Consider the following 17,029-nt stretch of genomic DNA (forward strand, 5'->3'; position numbering starts at 1 on the left):
AAGAGGTCAGAGCACAGGGTAGGGCAGTGTGAGCAGAACCAGCGGTGTCGTTTGACTTAGCAAACGAGGATCGGATGTCGTCGACCTTCTTTTCAAAATGGTTGACGAAGTCATCTGCAGAGAGGGAGGAGGGGGGGGGGAGGAGGATTCAGGAGGGAGGAGAAGGTGGCAAAGAGCTTCCTAGGGTTAGAGGCAGATGCTTGGAATTTAGAGTGGTAGAAAGTGGCTTTAGCAGCAGAGACAGAGGAGGAAAATGTAGAGAGGAGGGAGTGAAAGGATGCCAGGTCCGCAGGGAGGCGAGTTTTCCTCCATTTCCGCTCGGCTGCCCGGAGCTCTGTTCTGTGAGCTCGCAATGAGTCATCGAGCCACGGAGCGGGAGGGGAGGACCGAGCCGGCCTGGAGGATAGGGGACATAGAGAGTCAAAGGATGCAGAAAGGGAAGAGAGGAGGGTTGAGGAGGCAGACTCAGGAGAAAGGTTGGAGAAGGTATGAGCAGAGGGAAGAGATGATAGGATGGAAGAGGAGAGAGTAGCGGGGGGAGAGAGAGCGAAGGTTGGGACGGCGCGATACCATCCGAGTAGGGGCAGTGTGGGAAGTGTTGGATGAGAGCGAGAGGGAAAAGGATACAAGGTAGTGGTCGGAGACTTGGAGGGGAGTTGCAATGAGGTTAGTGGAAGAACAGCATCTAGTAAAGATGAGGTCGAGCGTATTGCCTGCCTTGTGAGTAGGGGGGAAGGTGAGAGGGTGAGGTCAAAAGAGGAGAGGAGTGGAAAGAAGGAGGCAGAGAGGAATGAGTCAAAGGTAGACGTGGGGAGGTTAAAGTCACCCAGGACTGTGAGAGGTGAGCCGTCCTCAGGAAAGGAGCTTATCAAGGCATCAAGCTCATTGATGAACTCTCCGAGGGAACCTGGAGGGCGATAAATGATAAGGATGTTAAGCTTGAAAGGGCTGGTAACTGTGACAGCATGGAATTCAAAGGAGGCGATAGATAGATGGGTAAGGGGAGAGAGAGAGAATGACCACTTGGGAGAGATGAGGATCCCGGTGCCACCACCCCGCTGACCAGAAGCTCTCGGGGTGTGCGAGAACACGTGGGCGGACGAAGAGAGAGCAGTAGGAGTAGCAGTGTTATCTGTGGTGATCCATGTTTCCGTCAGTGCCAGGAAGTCGAGGGACTGGAGGGAAGCATAGGCTGAGATGAACTCTGCCTTGTTGGCCGCAGATCGGCAGTTCCAGAGGCTACCGGAGACCAGGAACTCCACGTGGGTCGTGCGCGCTGGGACCACCAGATTAGGGTGGCCGCGGCCACGCGGTGTGGAGCGTTTGTATGGTCTGTGCAGAGAGGAGAGAACAGGGATAGATAGACACATAGTTGACAGGGTACAGAAGAGGCTACGCTAATGCAAAGGAGATTGGAATGACAAGTGGACTACACGTCTCGAATGTTCAGAAAGTTAAGCTTACGTAGCAAGAATCTTATTGACTAAAATGATTGAAATGATACAGTACTGCTGGAGTAGGCTAGCTGGTAGTGGCTGCGATGTAGCTAACCTAGAAAATCGCTCTAGGCTAAACAATTGACTTAGATACAAAGACGGCTATGTAGCTAGCTAGCTACGATCAAACATTCATGCAGTGTCCTCTGAACAGTTGATGTTGAGATGTGTCTGTTACGTGAACTCTGTGAAGCAATTATTTGGGCTGTATTTTCTGAGGCTGGTAAATCTAATGAATTTATCCTCTGCATCTGGGATGACTCTGAGGCTTCCTTTCCTGTGGCAGTCCTCATGAGAGCCAGTTTCATCATAGTGCTTGATGGTTTTTGCGACTGCACTTTAAGAAACTTTCAAAGTTCTTGAAATGTTCCAGATTGACTGACATTCATGTCTTAAAGTAATGATGGACTGTCATTTCTCTTTGCTTATTTAAGCTGTTCTTGCCATAATATTTGGTCTTTTACCAAATAGGGCTATCTTCTGTATACCACCCTTGCGTTGTCACAACACAACTGATTGGCTCAAACGCATTAAGAAGGATAGAAAATCCACAAAATAACTTTTATCAAGGGACACCTGTTAATTGAAATACATTCCAGGTGACTACCTCATGAGGTTGGTTGAGAGAATGCCAAGAGTGTGCAAAGCTGTCATCAAGGCAAAGAGGGTCTACTTTGAAGAATCTCAAATATAAAATATATTTTGATTTGTTTAACACTTTTTTGGTTACTACATGATTCCATGTGTTATTTCATAGTTTTGATGTCTTCACTATTTTTTCTACAACATAGAACATAGTAAAAAATAAAGAAAAAGCCTTGAATGAGTAGGTGTGTCCAAATTTTGACTGGTACTGTATATACATTGTTGTACATAATAGACTGTAAGAACAACAGCAAATCAGCTCCAAGTGATTTGAATTTTGGAAATTTGTTCCCAAGTATTCCCTTGCATAATAAATATGTGATTGTATACAAATGATTGTTTTAGTCAAATACCACATCTGTTTGGAATTCTTGCATTCAAATCTAGTTGATGATGCCTGGTGTATTAAATGTGTATGCATAGTCTTGTGAGGCCGTGTCTAGACTCGACAGTTAATGCAGTTTTTGTATTCTGATCATGCCTACATACCTACATACATACCCACACAAAAAAATCGTATATATATTTAAAGAATATGTATATACATCCATATGCACATATACACATACAAACATTCATACCCCAGTATAACAATCTACACTGATTTAAAATATACACATACATAATACTAAAATGCTAAGAGAAAATAGTAATAAAGTACAAATAGTAATTATATATACGCACACCTACACAGCCATAAGCACTAAAGAGGGCTGGTGGGGCTCTAATCGGGAGAGCGGCCCACGGCTAGATAAAGGCAGAATGGCACAAAACATCAACTTGCTAACCAGATGTCTGCGTTTGCCCCTTCCCAACCATCACCCCCAGTCCCCTGCAAGCAATAAATAAATGGTATGGTAGTAAGGATTGTAAAATAAATAACGAAACAAAACAAAAGTGGGGGAATATAAGTATATCCATCCGAAGGTGTCAGTGATCAAACCTGGAAGTAAAAATATGCATCTCTCTGAGCACAGCCGGGATGAAAGTGAATTTAACGTTAAATGAGCGCTCTGACCGCCCTCCATTGGTCGGCTCAGGGTCTTACATGTTCGGTAGCCCTTGTTGAGCCCGTTTAATACGGTTTCACCCAATATGGTATAGTATGGATTCGAGTCCATGAGCAGACCCTAACACGCAATGACAAGGCACTCTAACCTGTACGGGGGATTGGTGTATATCCCCGGATAAACTTTGCGTCCAAAACCGAGGAGAGCCAAATCTTCTCACCGGAAGGCGGGGTAATTCTTAGTCTTGCAGGGAAGAGTAAGGCTGGGCGAAGATGGGGTTTGTAGAGTTAGGTCATGACCTCTCTGTAGTCGGCGTGTTGCTTTGCCACATCGGGCGCAAAATCCTCATACACACGGAATGGATGCCCTTTATGTGACAGGTTGCCCCTCATTCGAGCTTCACGCAGGATAAGATCCTTGGTCTTGAAACTGTGACAACAGATGATTACTGGGCGAGGACGTTGGCCCGGTCCAGGCACTGGGACAAGGGAGTGATGTGCACGGTCCAGGTGGGGATCCGAATCCAAAACATCCGATCCCATTGCATCCTTCAATAGCTTGGCGAAGAAGTCGGTGGGGCGCGAGCCCGCCTCTACCCCCTCTGCCAGACCAACAACGCGAAGGTTATTACGTCTGGATCGGCCCTCCAGGTCTACCACTTTCACAGAAAGCCTCTGCACACTATCCTGCAATGGCGTGCATAGCTTCTCTAACTCGTCGATCCTACCAGCGTTGAATTCAGAAGCTTTCTCAAGGTCCACAATACTCTGGCCATGCGAAGCGACCGTTCGAATGATGCTTTCGATTTTGGTGTCCAGTTCAGCAATAGTGGCCTTAAGATCCTCAGCTATAGCAACACGTAGCTCCCCCAAAGCCCGGGTAAGTTCTGTAAGTGTCACGTTGTTGCAGGTGCCTCCCGCCATGTCTGTCCCGTTGTTTAGTGGGGAGTAGGCCTCCGCTGTGGATTTATTGTCCTTTGGTCGCTTATTACTCGGCATTTTCATATAAAGAGTTACAATTTGTATTAGAAAGAAACGTTTGTTGTAAAAAGTGCCATAAAGTAGGTTAAATTAGATTATTTCGCAAAAAAGTTGCAGGAGCCTCTCACGCACAACCGTTCACTCCAACATGCTGGCTCTGCCCCCGTAGTTAGTTTTTTCCCATCGCTGCAACTCCTTTACGGACTCAGGAGAGGCGAAGGTTGAGAGACATGCGTCCTCCGAAACACGACCCAGCCAAGCCGCACTGCTTCTTGACACACTGCTTGCTTAACCAGGAAGCCAGCCACACCAATTTGTTGGAGGGAAACGCCGTACAGCTGGCGACTGAAGTGAGCGTGCATGTCCCCGGCGAAGTCGCGAGGGGACAAGGACATCCCAGCCGGCCAAATCCTCCCTTACCCCGGACGATTCTGGCGCAATTGTGCGCCGCCTCATGGGTCTCTCGGTCTCAGCTGGCTGCAACAAAGCCCATGATCAAACCTGGGTCTGTAGTGACGCCTGTAGCACAGCGATGCAGTGCCTTAAACTGCTGCACCACTCGGGAGACCCCATATACAAACATTATTTGGGTAGTGTTTTATCTATTGCTCGATTCATACATTTAAGTTGACCTACTTCCATTGAGATCAGCAAGACTAAAATGAAACCAAAACAAGAGATGAAAATAAGAGAAAGTTGGTGGTTGCATAGTTTCCCCAGACCTGAGTGTTTGAGCAAGAGTCTGTGTTTACTTGTGGTTGTGACTGCACAATAGGTTCCAAGAAGTGCATCTACATGATGTTGCTGTGAATCTCTGAGGTAGAAGTCACTTCCTAGCTCTAAGAGAGAAGGCAGGGCCCCTAAAAGGTGTGGGTATCATACATCTTCTGTCTCACTCCTGTACCTCTGTTTGGTTAGGACTGGATTCTCAAATCCAATGAGGGAAAATCCAGCTGAGGATTCACACCTCAAGAAAACTACCCACAGCATTGTCTAAAGAGTTTAACTTAAAATCACACTTCAGCGAACCTGAAACCCCTCCGTGTGAAACGAAGTGAAGAGGAGCACCTTAGGTTTATAATCTCTAAGAAGGTAAATGTATTCATATAGGTACTGCAAATGTTACTACGAACTATTGGTAGACTTGGGCTTATGTATGTAGCCACTAGGAAGGATTAACAGCATGTTTCAAATCAGTTCTGATAATAGAGTAAAGCGTTATCCAGAATGGTCCAGCAGCTCTGCCATGAAGCCAACCTTGCTTACACAACAGACTGTCTATAGTAAGGTTTGTGGTCCCAACGATTAAGCTATGATGAGTGCAAAAGTGTGTGTGGGTGTGGGTTTGTGTTGTGTTGGTATAGCTGTGTTTGTGTTGTCGGTATGTGTGTTACTTATGTGCGAGTATGTAATGCGTGTGAATGTGTGTGTATATCATGGTTCCCAAACTGGAGGCTCACTGGCTGAATTTGGCCCATAGATTACATTTATATATATATACACATACAATGGGGAGAACAAGTATTTGATACACTGCCAATTTTGCAGGTTTTCCTACTTACAAAGCATGTAGAGGTCTGTAATTTTTATCATAGGTACACTTCAACTGTGAGAGATGGAATCTAAAGCAAAAATCCAGAAAATCACATTGTATGGTTTTTAAGTAATTCATTTGCATTTTATTGCATGACATAAGTATTTGATACATCAGAAAAGCAGAACTTAATATTTGGTACAGCAACCTTTGTTTGCAATTACAGAGATCATACATTTCCTGTAGTTCTTGACCAGGTTTGCACACACTGCAGCAGGGATTTTGGCCCATTCCTCCATACAGACCTTCTTCAGATCCTTCATGTTTAGGGGCTGTCGCTGGGCAATACGGACTTTCAGCTCCCTCCAAAGATGTTCTATTGGGTTCAGGTCTGGAGACTGGCTAGGTCACTCCAGGACCTTGAGATGCTTCTTACGGAGCCACTCCTTAGTTGCCCTGGCTGTGTTTCGGGTCGTTGTCATGCTGGAAGACCCTGCCATGATCCATCTTCAATGTTCTTACTGAGGGAAGGAGGTTGTTGGCCAAGATCTCGCGATACATGGCCCCGTCCATCCTCCCCTCAATACGATGCAGTCGTCCTGTCCCCTTTGCAGAAAAGCATCCCCAAATAATGATGTTTCCACCTCCATGCTTCACGGTTGGGATGGTGTTCTTGGGGTTGTACTCATCCTTCTTCTTCCTCCAAACACGGCGAGTGGAGTTTAGACCAAAAAGCTCTATTTTTGTCTCATCAGACCACATGACCTTCTCCCATTCCTCCTCTGGATCATCCAGATGGTCATGGGCAAACTTCAGACGGGCCTGGACATGCGCTGGCTTGAGCAGAGGGACCATGCGTGCGCTGCAGGATTTTAATCCATGACGGGGTAGTGTGTTACTAATGGTTTTCTTTGAGACTGTGGTCCCTGCTCTCTTCAGGTCATTGACCAGGTCCTGCCGTGTAGTTCTGGGCTGATCCCTCACCTTCCTCATGATCATTGATGCCCCACGAGGTGAGATCTTGCATGGAGCCCCAGACCAAGGGTGATTGACCGTCATCTTGAACTTCTTCCATGTTCTAATAATTGCGCCAACAGTTGTGGAATTCTCACCAAGCTGCTTGCCGATTGTCTTGTAGCCCATCCCAGCCTTGTGCAGGTCTACAATTTTATCCCTGATATCCTTACACAGCTCTCTGGTCTTGGCCATTGTGGAGAGGTTGGAGTCTGTTTGATTGAGTGTGTAGTCAGGTGTCTTTTATACAGGTAACGAGTTCAAACAGGTGCAGTTAATACAGGTAATGAGTGGAGAACAGGAGGGCTTCTTAAAGAAAAACTAACAGGTCTGTGAGAGCCGGAATTCTTACTGCTAGGTAGGTGATCAAATACTTATATCATGCCATAAAATGCAAAAGAATTACTTAAAAATCATACAATGTCATTTTCTGGATTTTTGTTTTAGATTCTGTCTCTCACAGTTGAAGTGTACCTATGATTAAAAAAATATAGACCTCTACATGCTTTGTAAGCAGAAAAACCTGCAAAATCGGCAGTGTATCAAATACCTGTTCTCCCCACTGAATATATACACACATTACCAGTCAAGTTTGGACACATCTACTCATTCAAGGGTTTTAATTTATTTTCACTATTTTCTACATTGTATAATAATAGTGAAGACATCAAGACTATGAAATAACAAATATAGAATCATGTAGTATCCAAAAAAGTGTTAAACATATCAAAATATATTTTGGAATTGAGATTCTTCAAAGTACTGTAGCCACCCTTTTGCCTTGATGACAGCTTTGCAAACTCTTGGCATTCTCTCAACCAGCTTCACCTGGAATGCTTTTCCAACCGTCTTGAAGGAGTTCCCACATATGCTGAGCACTTGTTGGCTGCTTTTCCTTCACTCTGCGATCCATCTCATCCTAAACAATCTCAATTGGTTTGAGGTCAGGTGATCTGATGCAACACTCCATCATTCTCTTTTTGGTCAAATAGCCCTTACACAGCCTGGAGGTGTGTTGGGTTATTGTCCTGTCGAAAAACAAATAATAGTCCCACTAAGCACAAATCAGATGGGATGGCATATAGTTGCAGAATGCTGTGGTAGCCATGCTGGTTAAGTGTGCCTTGAATGCTAAATAAATCACAGACAGTGTCACCAGCAAAGCACCCCCACATCATCACACCTCCTCCATGAATCACGGTGGGAACCACACATGCGGAGATCATCCATTCACCTACTCTGTGTCTCACAAAGACATGGCTGTTGGGACCAAAAATCTCACACTTGGACTCATCAGACCAAAGGACAGATTTCCAATGGTCTAATGTCCATTGCCCATGTTTCTTGGCCCAAGCAAGTCTCTTCTTCTTATTGGTGTCCTTTTAGTAGTGGTTTCTTTGCAGCAATTTGACCATGAATGCCTGATTCACACAGTGTCCTCTGAGCAGTTGATGTTGAGATGTGTCTGTTACTTGAACTCTATGAAGCATTGATTTGGGCTGCAATTTCTGAGGCTGGTAAATCTAATGAACTTATCCTCTGCAGCTGAGATAACTCTGAGGATTCCTTTCCTGTGGCAGTCCTCATGAGAGCCAGTTTCATCATAGCGCTTGATGGTTTTTGCGACTGCACTTTAAGAAACTTTCAAAGTTCTTGAAATGATCCAGATTGACTGACATTCATGTCTTAAAATAATGATGGACTGTCATTTCTCTTTGGTTATTTGAGCTGTTCTTGCCAAAATATGGACTTGGTCTTTTACCAAATAGGGCTATCTTCTGTATACCACCCTTGCGTTGTCACAACACAACTGATTGGCTCAAACGCATTAAGAAGGATAGAAAATCCACAAAATAACTTTTATCAAGGGACACCTGTTAATTGAAATACATTCCAGGTGACTACCTCATGAGGTTGGTTGAGAGAATGCCAAGAATGTGCAAAGCTGTCATCAAGGCAAAGAATGGCTACTTTGAAGAATCTCAAATATAAAATATATTTTGATTTGTTTAACACTATTTTGGTTACTACATGATTCCATATGTGTTATTTCATAGTTTTTATGTCTTCACTATTATTCTACAATATAGAACATAGTAAAAAAATAAAGACAAATCCTTGAATGAGTAGGTGTGTCCAAATTATGACTGGTATACACGTACTGTATATAAATTGTTGAATATAATAGACTGTAAGAACAACAGCAAATCAGCTCCAAGTGATTTGAATTTTGTATATCTGTTCCCAAGTATTCCCTTGCATAATAAATACGTGATTGTATACAAAGTATTGTTTTAGTCAAATACCACATCTGTTAGGAATTCTTGCGTTCAAATCTAGTTGATGATGCCTGTTGTATTAAATGTGTATGCATAGTCTTGTGAGGCCGTGTCTAGACTCGACAGTTAATGCAGTTTTTGTATTCTGATCATGGAGTTCTGGGCATGGAATTCCGAACACGTCATATGTCTACAGCTGCATTTAAATGTGTCCACCATGTCCACATATTGTCCAGATTCCCTTTTCCCGCAAATTCCAGTATGCATTCTGCAAACGGTGGATTCAGAAAAATTGTTATATTAACAGAACAACAACTTGATGGCAGTAGCTACCGTTGAAGTCGGAAGTTTGCATACACCTTAGCCAAATACATTTAAACTCAGTTTTTCACAATTCCTGGCATTTAATCCAAGTAAAAAATCCCTGTTTTAGGTCAGTTAGGATCACCACTTTATTTGAAGAATGTGAAATGTCAGAATAATACTAGAGGTAATGAATTATTTCAGCTTTTATTTCTTTCATCACATTCCCAGTGGGTCAGAAGTTTACATACACTCAATTAGCATTTGGTAGCATTGCCTTAAATTGTTTAACTTGGGTCAAACGTTTCAGGTAGCCTTCCACAATCTTCCCACGATAAGTTGGGTGAATTTTAGTCCATTCCTCCTGACAGAACTTGTGTAACTGAGTCAGGTTTGTAGGCCTCCTTTCTCTCACACGCTTTTTCAGTTCTGCTCACACATTTTCTACAGGATTGAGGTCAGGGCTTTGTGATGGCCACTCAAATACCTTGACTTTGTTGTCCTTAAGCCATTTTTCCACAACTTTAGAAGTTTGCTTGGGGTCATTGTCCATTTGGAAGACCCATTTGTGACCAAGCTTTAACGTCCTGACTGATGTCTTGAGATGTTGCTTCAATATATCCACATAATTTTCCAACCTCATGATGCCATCTATTTTGTGAAGTGCGCCAGTCCCTCCTGCAGCAAAGCACCCCCACAACATGATGTTTCACGGTTGGGATGGTGTTCTTCGGCTTGCAAGCCTCCCCCTTTTTCCTACAAACACAATGATGGTCATTAGGGCCAAACAGTTCTATGTTTATTTCATCAGACCAGAGGTAATTTCTCCAAAAAGTATGATCTTTGTCCCCATGTGCAGTTGCAAACCATAGTTTGGCTTTTTATGGCGGTTTTGGAGCTGTGGCTTCTCCTTGCTTCGCGGCCTTTCAGGTTTTGTCGATATAGGACTCTTTTTACTGTGGATATAGATACTTTTGCACCTGTTTCGTCCAGCATCTTCAATGGGTCCTTTGCGGTTGTTCTGGGATTGATTTGCACTTTTTGCACCAAAGTACATTCATCTCTAGGAGACAGAATGCGTCTCCTTCCTGAGCGGTATGACAGCTGCGTGGTCCCTTGGTGTATATACTTGCGTACAATTGTTTGTACAGATGAACATGTTACCTTCAGGCATTTGGAAATTGCTCCCAAGGATGAACCAGACTTGTGGAGGTCTCCAATTTTCTTTCTGAGGTCTTAACTGATTTCTTTTGATTTTCCCATGATGTCAAGCAAAGAGGCACTTCGTTTGAAGGTAGCCTTGAAATACATCCACAGGTACACCTCCAATTGACTCAAATTATGTTAATTAGCCTATCATTTTCTGGAATGTTCCAAGTTGTTGAAAGGCACAGTCAACTTAGTGTATATACACTTCTGACCGTCTGGAATTGTGATGCAGTGAAACTTCCGACTTCAACTGTAACTGACATAGGTGACAAGCTTTGCTAACCTCTGTAGCTAGCTAGCAATGCTAAAGGGATTGCAAACAGGTTAGCAGAATTGTAGCGAAACAGAAAAATGTTTTTCTAAATATTAGCTTGCTGGCTAGCATTGATGATGCCAGCAAACATATGCTTGAAATGTATTTCCTCCAACGTTATAATGAAAAGCTACCTCCAAACACAAGTCACAAAACACAAGTTTTATGGAGACTTGTGGGCACGTGCTGATGATGTTGCCCACTGTATGCACTTTCGGTAGCATGAATTTGTCCAGACGGGAGAAATCCACACACAATGCGTCCCTGACTTCCTCCTGAGGTGGTCAGACAGATCTGAACACAATCACATCACAATGCATCTTTTGTGCATCTAGACCCATCTTTTCAATGGGATCTCGTATTCTGACTGGAGAAGTCACATGTAAGTGTCAAATGTGGACACGGCCTAAGTGTGCATAGAGTCAGAGCAAGATAGGGTAAGTGTGGATATCCAAACGGGTAACCATTTAATTAACTATTTAGCAATCTTATGGCTATTTCACAGTCTTAAGTCTTGGGTGTAGAAGCTGTCTCGGAGTCTGTTGGTTCGACCACTGTTTGCTGGACGGTATCAGAGTGAACAGTTTATGGCTTTGGTGACTGGAATCTTTGGCAATATTTCGGGCCTTCCTCTGACACTGCCTCATATACTGTGGAGGTCCTGGATGGCAGGACCTCTGTTGCGATTTGCGTTCGAGGGCGGTGTATTTGCCTTACAAAGCTGTGATGCAGCCAGTCAAGATGCTCTCGATGGTGCAGCTATAGAACTTTTTGAGGATCCGAGGGCCCGTGACAAGTCTTTTCAGCCTCTTGAGGGGGAAGAGGCGCTGTCGTTCCCTCTTCACGACTGTGAGGGTGTTTGAGTGTGTTAAGTCCTTAGTGATGTGGACACCAAGGAAGTTGAAGCTCTCAATCTGCTCCACCACAGCCCAATCCATGTGGATGTGGCCGTGCTCTCCCCTCTTTATGCTGTAGTCCACGATCAGCTCCTTGGTCTTAATGACGTTGAGGGAGAGATTGTTGTCCTGGCACCACAATGCCTGTCTTAATCCCGGTAGGTTGTCTCATCGCCATCAAACTTGATGATGGTGTTGGAGTTGTGCGTGGCCATGCAGTCGTGGGTGAACAAGGAATACAGTAGGGGATTAAACACATACCCATGAGGGGCCCCTGTGTTGATGGTCAGCATGGCGGAAGTGTTGTTGCCTACCCTCACCACCTGGGGTCTGGGGCCGTCCCATTACGAAGTCCAGGATCCAGTTGCAGAGGGAGGTTATCAGTCCCAGGATCCCCAGCTTGGTGATGAGGTTGGAGGGCACTCAGCTTTCCTCAATTTTTCAACTGCTACCTTGCGGGTCCCTGCGGGGAAGATAGCTGAGGACAATCTCTCTGTTCTTGTGACTGAAGTGTCAAATGCAAAAAATAATGGCAGTAAACTATCCTGCAAAGGTTAACCAGTGATAACTTGAGATATAACTTTAAAGCTAGAATCCTTAACTGAAACAATAACAAAGTGGTAACCCAACCCGTGTTTGGGTAAAAAGATGAGGGATTGACCTGGAGAAATGTGCGTGGCCATGCAGTCATGGGTGAACCTGTAACGGCTTTCGTCTGGTGGAAGAGAAGCGGACCAAAATGCAGCGTGGTGGTTATTCATGTTCTTTAATAAAAAGGAACTAGACATGAAATAACGAACAAAATAATGAATGTGTGAAAACCTATACAGCCTATCTGGTGACAATAAACACAGAGACGGGAACAATCACCCACGAAATACTCAAAGAATATGGCTGCCTAAATATGGTTCCCAATCAGAGACAACGATAAACACTTGCCTCTGATTGAGAACCACTCCAGACAGCCATAGACTACGCTAGATACCCCCACTAAGCCACACACCCAATACCTAACAAAACCCCAAGACGAAACACACCACAATAAACCCATGTCACACCCTGGCCTGACAAAATAAATAAAGACAAACACAGTATACTTCGACCAGGGCGTGACAGAACCCACTATGGGTGGGTTTTTTCTAATGATCCAAACATGGGTTATCAAATTAGTTTTTATTCACTTTCACAAGCAGCTCGGTCTTTTTTAACATAATCCATAGATTATTTTCAGGAGGTGTGGCTTATTAGGGATGTGGCTTTTAGATTTTTGGCCACCCGTGAGAGTAAATGTCATTCCTGTCGGACATGTTAATTTTGTACACTGCAACTTAACATTTTACTTGAAAGTTATTCCACATCACAAAATCTAATAGATTTTTAAAAACATTATTATTACTATGTTACGGTTTTCTTGCGGTGAAGAAGAGGAGGACCAAAATGCAGCGTGGTAATTTTGATACATGTTTAATAAACGAATAAACACAAACAATACAAAACAAGAAACGTAACATGAAAACCTAAACAGCCTATTTTTTAAATATTTTTTTATAAAAAATAATTTATTACCTTCAATACCATTCATTCTTTACAACTCATAATTTTCATACATACTCCAATAATGGTATTTTAATTTTAACAAAACAAAAACCCCAAACAAAACCTCAGGGGAGCATCTTCCCTCCCCGTCACCCTACAAAATACCTTTCCCTATCTCCCCGTCCCTAATCTATCCCCTTACAAATCTAAATGACACCCAGCCCTAAACCCCCCTTCCATCTCTCCCGAGCAGCATGCTGCCCCCACTTCCTCTCCTCCCTCTTGATCCTGCCCCTCAAATCTCCTTCCACCCTCCTCACTATCCCTTCCATCCCCCAATCACTCCCTGTCTTAACCATGTTCTGCCTGGCTTGCCACAGCCCCCGTTTAAAGAGACTCATGAGAAGCCAGAGCAGAAACCTGTCCCTATCCGTCCCTCTCGCTCTCCCTACACCTCTCTCTAACCTGGCCCACGTCAATACAAAATCCCCCCTTACCAAACCTAACAACACCCGTGCCCTAGCCCATACTACTCCGGCAAAGGCACAGTCTCCTCCCTGCCACAAGAGGATCTTGGACAGGTGGAGGATTGCACCAAATTATACCGGTACATGATGGAACGTACCGGCAAGCACTTATGGAGGCTCAACCAATTCAGGTCCTTGAGCCTGTTGTCCAGACCCCGCGCCTGCAGTCCCTCCCAGACCACTTCCGAGATGCCCACTACAGGCGCCGGACTCCCTGCCTTTCTGACCTCCTCGTACAGGTGCCTGTGATCTAAACCTACTCGGGCAACTTCAACCTCAGGGTGCGCACGCAGCCACTTGGCCGCATGAACAAAGTGCCACGGCAGCTGTTCCGCCCGAGGACCCGTGTTAGACCACACCATTACGCTTCTCGCCTGATACGAGAAGAACACCCGCAGGAGGTAACGGGACGGGTGTATCACTGGATGAGCAAGCTCCATTAACAAGAAAGAAAGAAAAATTGCGTCCAGCTTGAGGGGGAAATGTGGTACCCCCCTACCTCCCTCCCCGATGGGACAGAGCATGCGTGCCCTGGCGACCCACTCGCACCTGCCACTCCACATGAACTGAAACACAAGCCTCACTAGAGGCCTCCTCAGACAAGCCGGCAATGGGTAGATGTACGCCAAATACAAAAGAGATGGCAACACATCCACCTTTAGGACCAGGACTTTGCCCATAAAAGACAAATACCTAGCCGTCCACATTGCTAGCTTCCTCTGTACCACTGCGATACGCATGTTCCAGTTTAGCGTCGCTGAGCCGGAGGTCTCAAAATGGACCCCGAGAATCCTCAGGGCCCCCTCACAGAGAGAGAACCCCCCGGGCACATCCGTTCTACCGCGCCATCTTCCGAAAAACTTGACGGAAGACTTTGCATGGTTCAGAACCGCTCCCGACGCTCGGGTGAAATCCCCAAAGATGGCAAGGGACCTTGTCAGGCACGAGTCCTTGCACAGCAGCAAGGAAGTGTCGTCGGCATACTGCGTCACCTTAACACGCAGCCCACCACTTCCAGGGATCAACAAGCCTTCCACCCCTGTGTCTGCCCTAATGGCAGCCCCCAGAGGCTCCATGTACAGAACGAAGAGGAGAGCCGAGAGTGGGCACCCCTGCCTGACCCCAGACGAGAGGTCAAAAACATCACCCAAGTGACTATTTACACTAACTCGGCACCCCGCTCCGACATATAATGTACGAATCCATCCTATGAACTTCTCCCCAAATCCTAATCGACCTAACACTCTGAATAAAAAGGATCTATTCACGCGATCAAAGGCTTTCGCCTGATCTAGCACTGCTACCATTAAAGGCAGTCCTTTATCTTCAACCCAAGCGATGGAGTCCCTGATTAACTGTAGGTTCCATCTAATAGAGCAGCCCTCTACCCTGCACGTCTGATCCTCATGGACGACGTAGGGAAGGGTTGTGCACAACCGGTCTGCTAAAACCTTTGCAAGTAGCTTGTAATCTACACACATTATGGTCAACGGCCACCAGTTGCCAAGGTCTGTTACTTCCCCCTTCTTATATAAAAGTGACAGCACACCAACAGCCATTGATCCCCCCGGGACCCCCGTCTCAAGGATGGCCTTCAAGAAAAAAAAACTCAGCCGGCAGCCCATCCATCCCAGGCACCGTCCCTTTTCCCATCCTCCTAAGAGCGCTCTCAACCTCTTCTAGTGAGATCTGGGCCTCCATCACTTCTCTAATGTCCTCCGGCAACCGCCTGGACAAGTGTTCTAAAAACACATTTCCCTGCTCTAAATCTATTTCCCTTTCCTTAAATAAACCTTGGAAATGATCAGTTGTCACCCTGACCATATCCTCTGGTTCTCTAACTATACTACCATTTTCTTCCCTAACACCATGCATTACCTTCCTACTCTGTCTGGCCCTAACCGACTTAAAGAACATAGCAGAACAAGTCTCATTGTGTTCTAGAAAGCCACTATGCGCACGCTCCAGGAAAGCTCGAGCCTTCTGCTCCTGCAACTCCCTGAGCTGCACCTTTAGGGTTGCGGATCCCTCCCAGTCAAACGACCCGTCGAGGTTGCCTGCCTCGTACTCGAGTTCAATTAACCTTTGGATACGATCCACCTCCCTCCTCTCCTACCTTTTTTTCCTCTTGCAATACCCTATTATAAAAGCCCTAATCCTCACCTTAACTAATTCCCACCACTCTAACACCCCCTCGCACATGGACCGGAGGCCTTCAAGCCTCCAAAAGAAACCAAAAAACCCGTCAATAAAAGCCTGCTCCTCCAGCACATCCCGATCTAACTTCCAGTACCCCCTACCAAAGAGGCAGACTGGCGACCCCACCTGCAGGAGCACCCCGCCGTGATCCGAAAAGAAAACAGGCAACAGCCGCCCAGACAACTTACCCAAAGACCTGCGTACAAAAAATATAGTCGAGCCTCCGCGCAACCCCCCTGGAGTTGCGCCATGTAGGACCGGCCATTTTAAGAGTAGTGTGCAGGCCACCATCAACCAGACCATGGCAAGCCATTAGCCAGGTGATGGCGCCTGCACTGCTATCCCCCCTATTCCTAAATCTGTATTAAAGTCCCCCCCTATCACTAATTTCCTATTTGTGACACATAGGGGTGCCAGACAGTCCACCATCTCCCTCCTGTCTGCCACCACCTGTGGCCCATACACCACCACTAATCTAAATTTACAATCCCTTATCGTGACATCCACCCCTATAACCCTCCCCTGCATTACCACAAATTAACCCTCCACTTTTACCTCCCTGTGCCCACACAAAATCCCTACCCACGATGAGTGCACCCCCCCAATACCCCAAACCGACTCTCCCTTGTCCCACTCCCTCTTAAACCTACTAACATCCCCTCCATCCCTCAGGTGAACCTCCTGTAAAAAACAAAAATCAAACCCAACACCCTGCAGATAACTAAAAACCACCCTCCTCTTAACAAAATCCCTTAAACCCCTTACATTTAAACTAACAAAAGTAAAATTAGACCCCATGAAAGAATAAAATAAAAACATGTAATACACTCAAATACTAAACCCAGACAGAAAAAAACAAAACCAGGAGACTCACCCGATGCTCCCCTGCTCCATATCTACCGGTGATAACACCATCTATACTCCCGACGTCTCTTCCTCCATCTCGCCAACCCAGGATGCAGGAATAGTGTTTGGCTCCGGGGTGCCCTGCACCCTGGGTCTATTCCCACACCCCTCCCCCTCCCCAGCGCTGCAGCTAGTTTGTAAAAAAATAGGGGAGGCTGAGTCCCCAAACAAAAAACTCCCCA

The 17,029-nt window shown here is 45.4% G+C and overlaps 1 protein-coding gene across 3 annotated transcripts in view; it reads left to right on the plus strand.

The window, feature by feature from the left end:
- LOC135547540 (interleukin-1 receptor type 1-like) overlaps window positions 1–17,029 on the plus strand; it is a 40,341-nt gene that overhangs the window by 7,035 nt on the left and 16,277 nt on the right. Inside the window, exon 1 of one of the 3 annotated variants that reach the window (XM_064976630.1) lies at window positions 4,982–5,223. The exons of the other annotated variants lie outside the window; for them this stretch is intronic. The gene's annotated coding sequence lies outside the window, so the exon portion shown is untranslated. Of the gene's footprint in view, window positions 1–4,981; window positions 5,224–17,029 lie in introns of those variants that run through there. 3 annotated transcript variants of the gene reach the window in all.

Source organism: Oncorhynchus masou, chromosome 10 (assembly GCF_036934945.1).
Source record: "Oncorhynchus masou masou isolate Uvic2021 chromosome 10, UVic_Omas_1.1, whole genome shotgun sequence".
Taxonomy (NCBI): domain Eukaryota; kingdom Metazoa; phylum Chordata; class Actinopteri; order Salmoniformes; family Salmonidae; genus Oncorhynchus; species Oncorhynchus masou.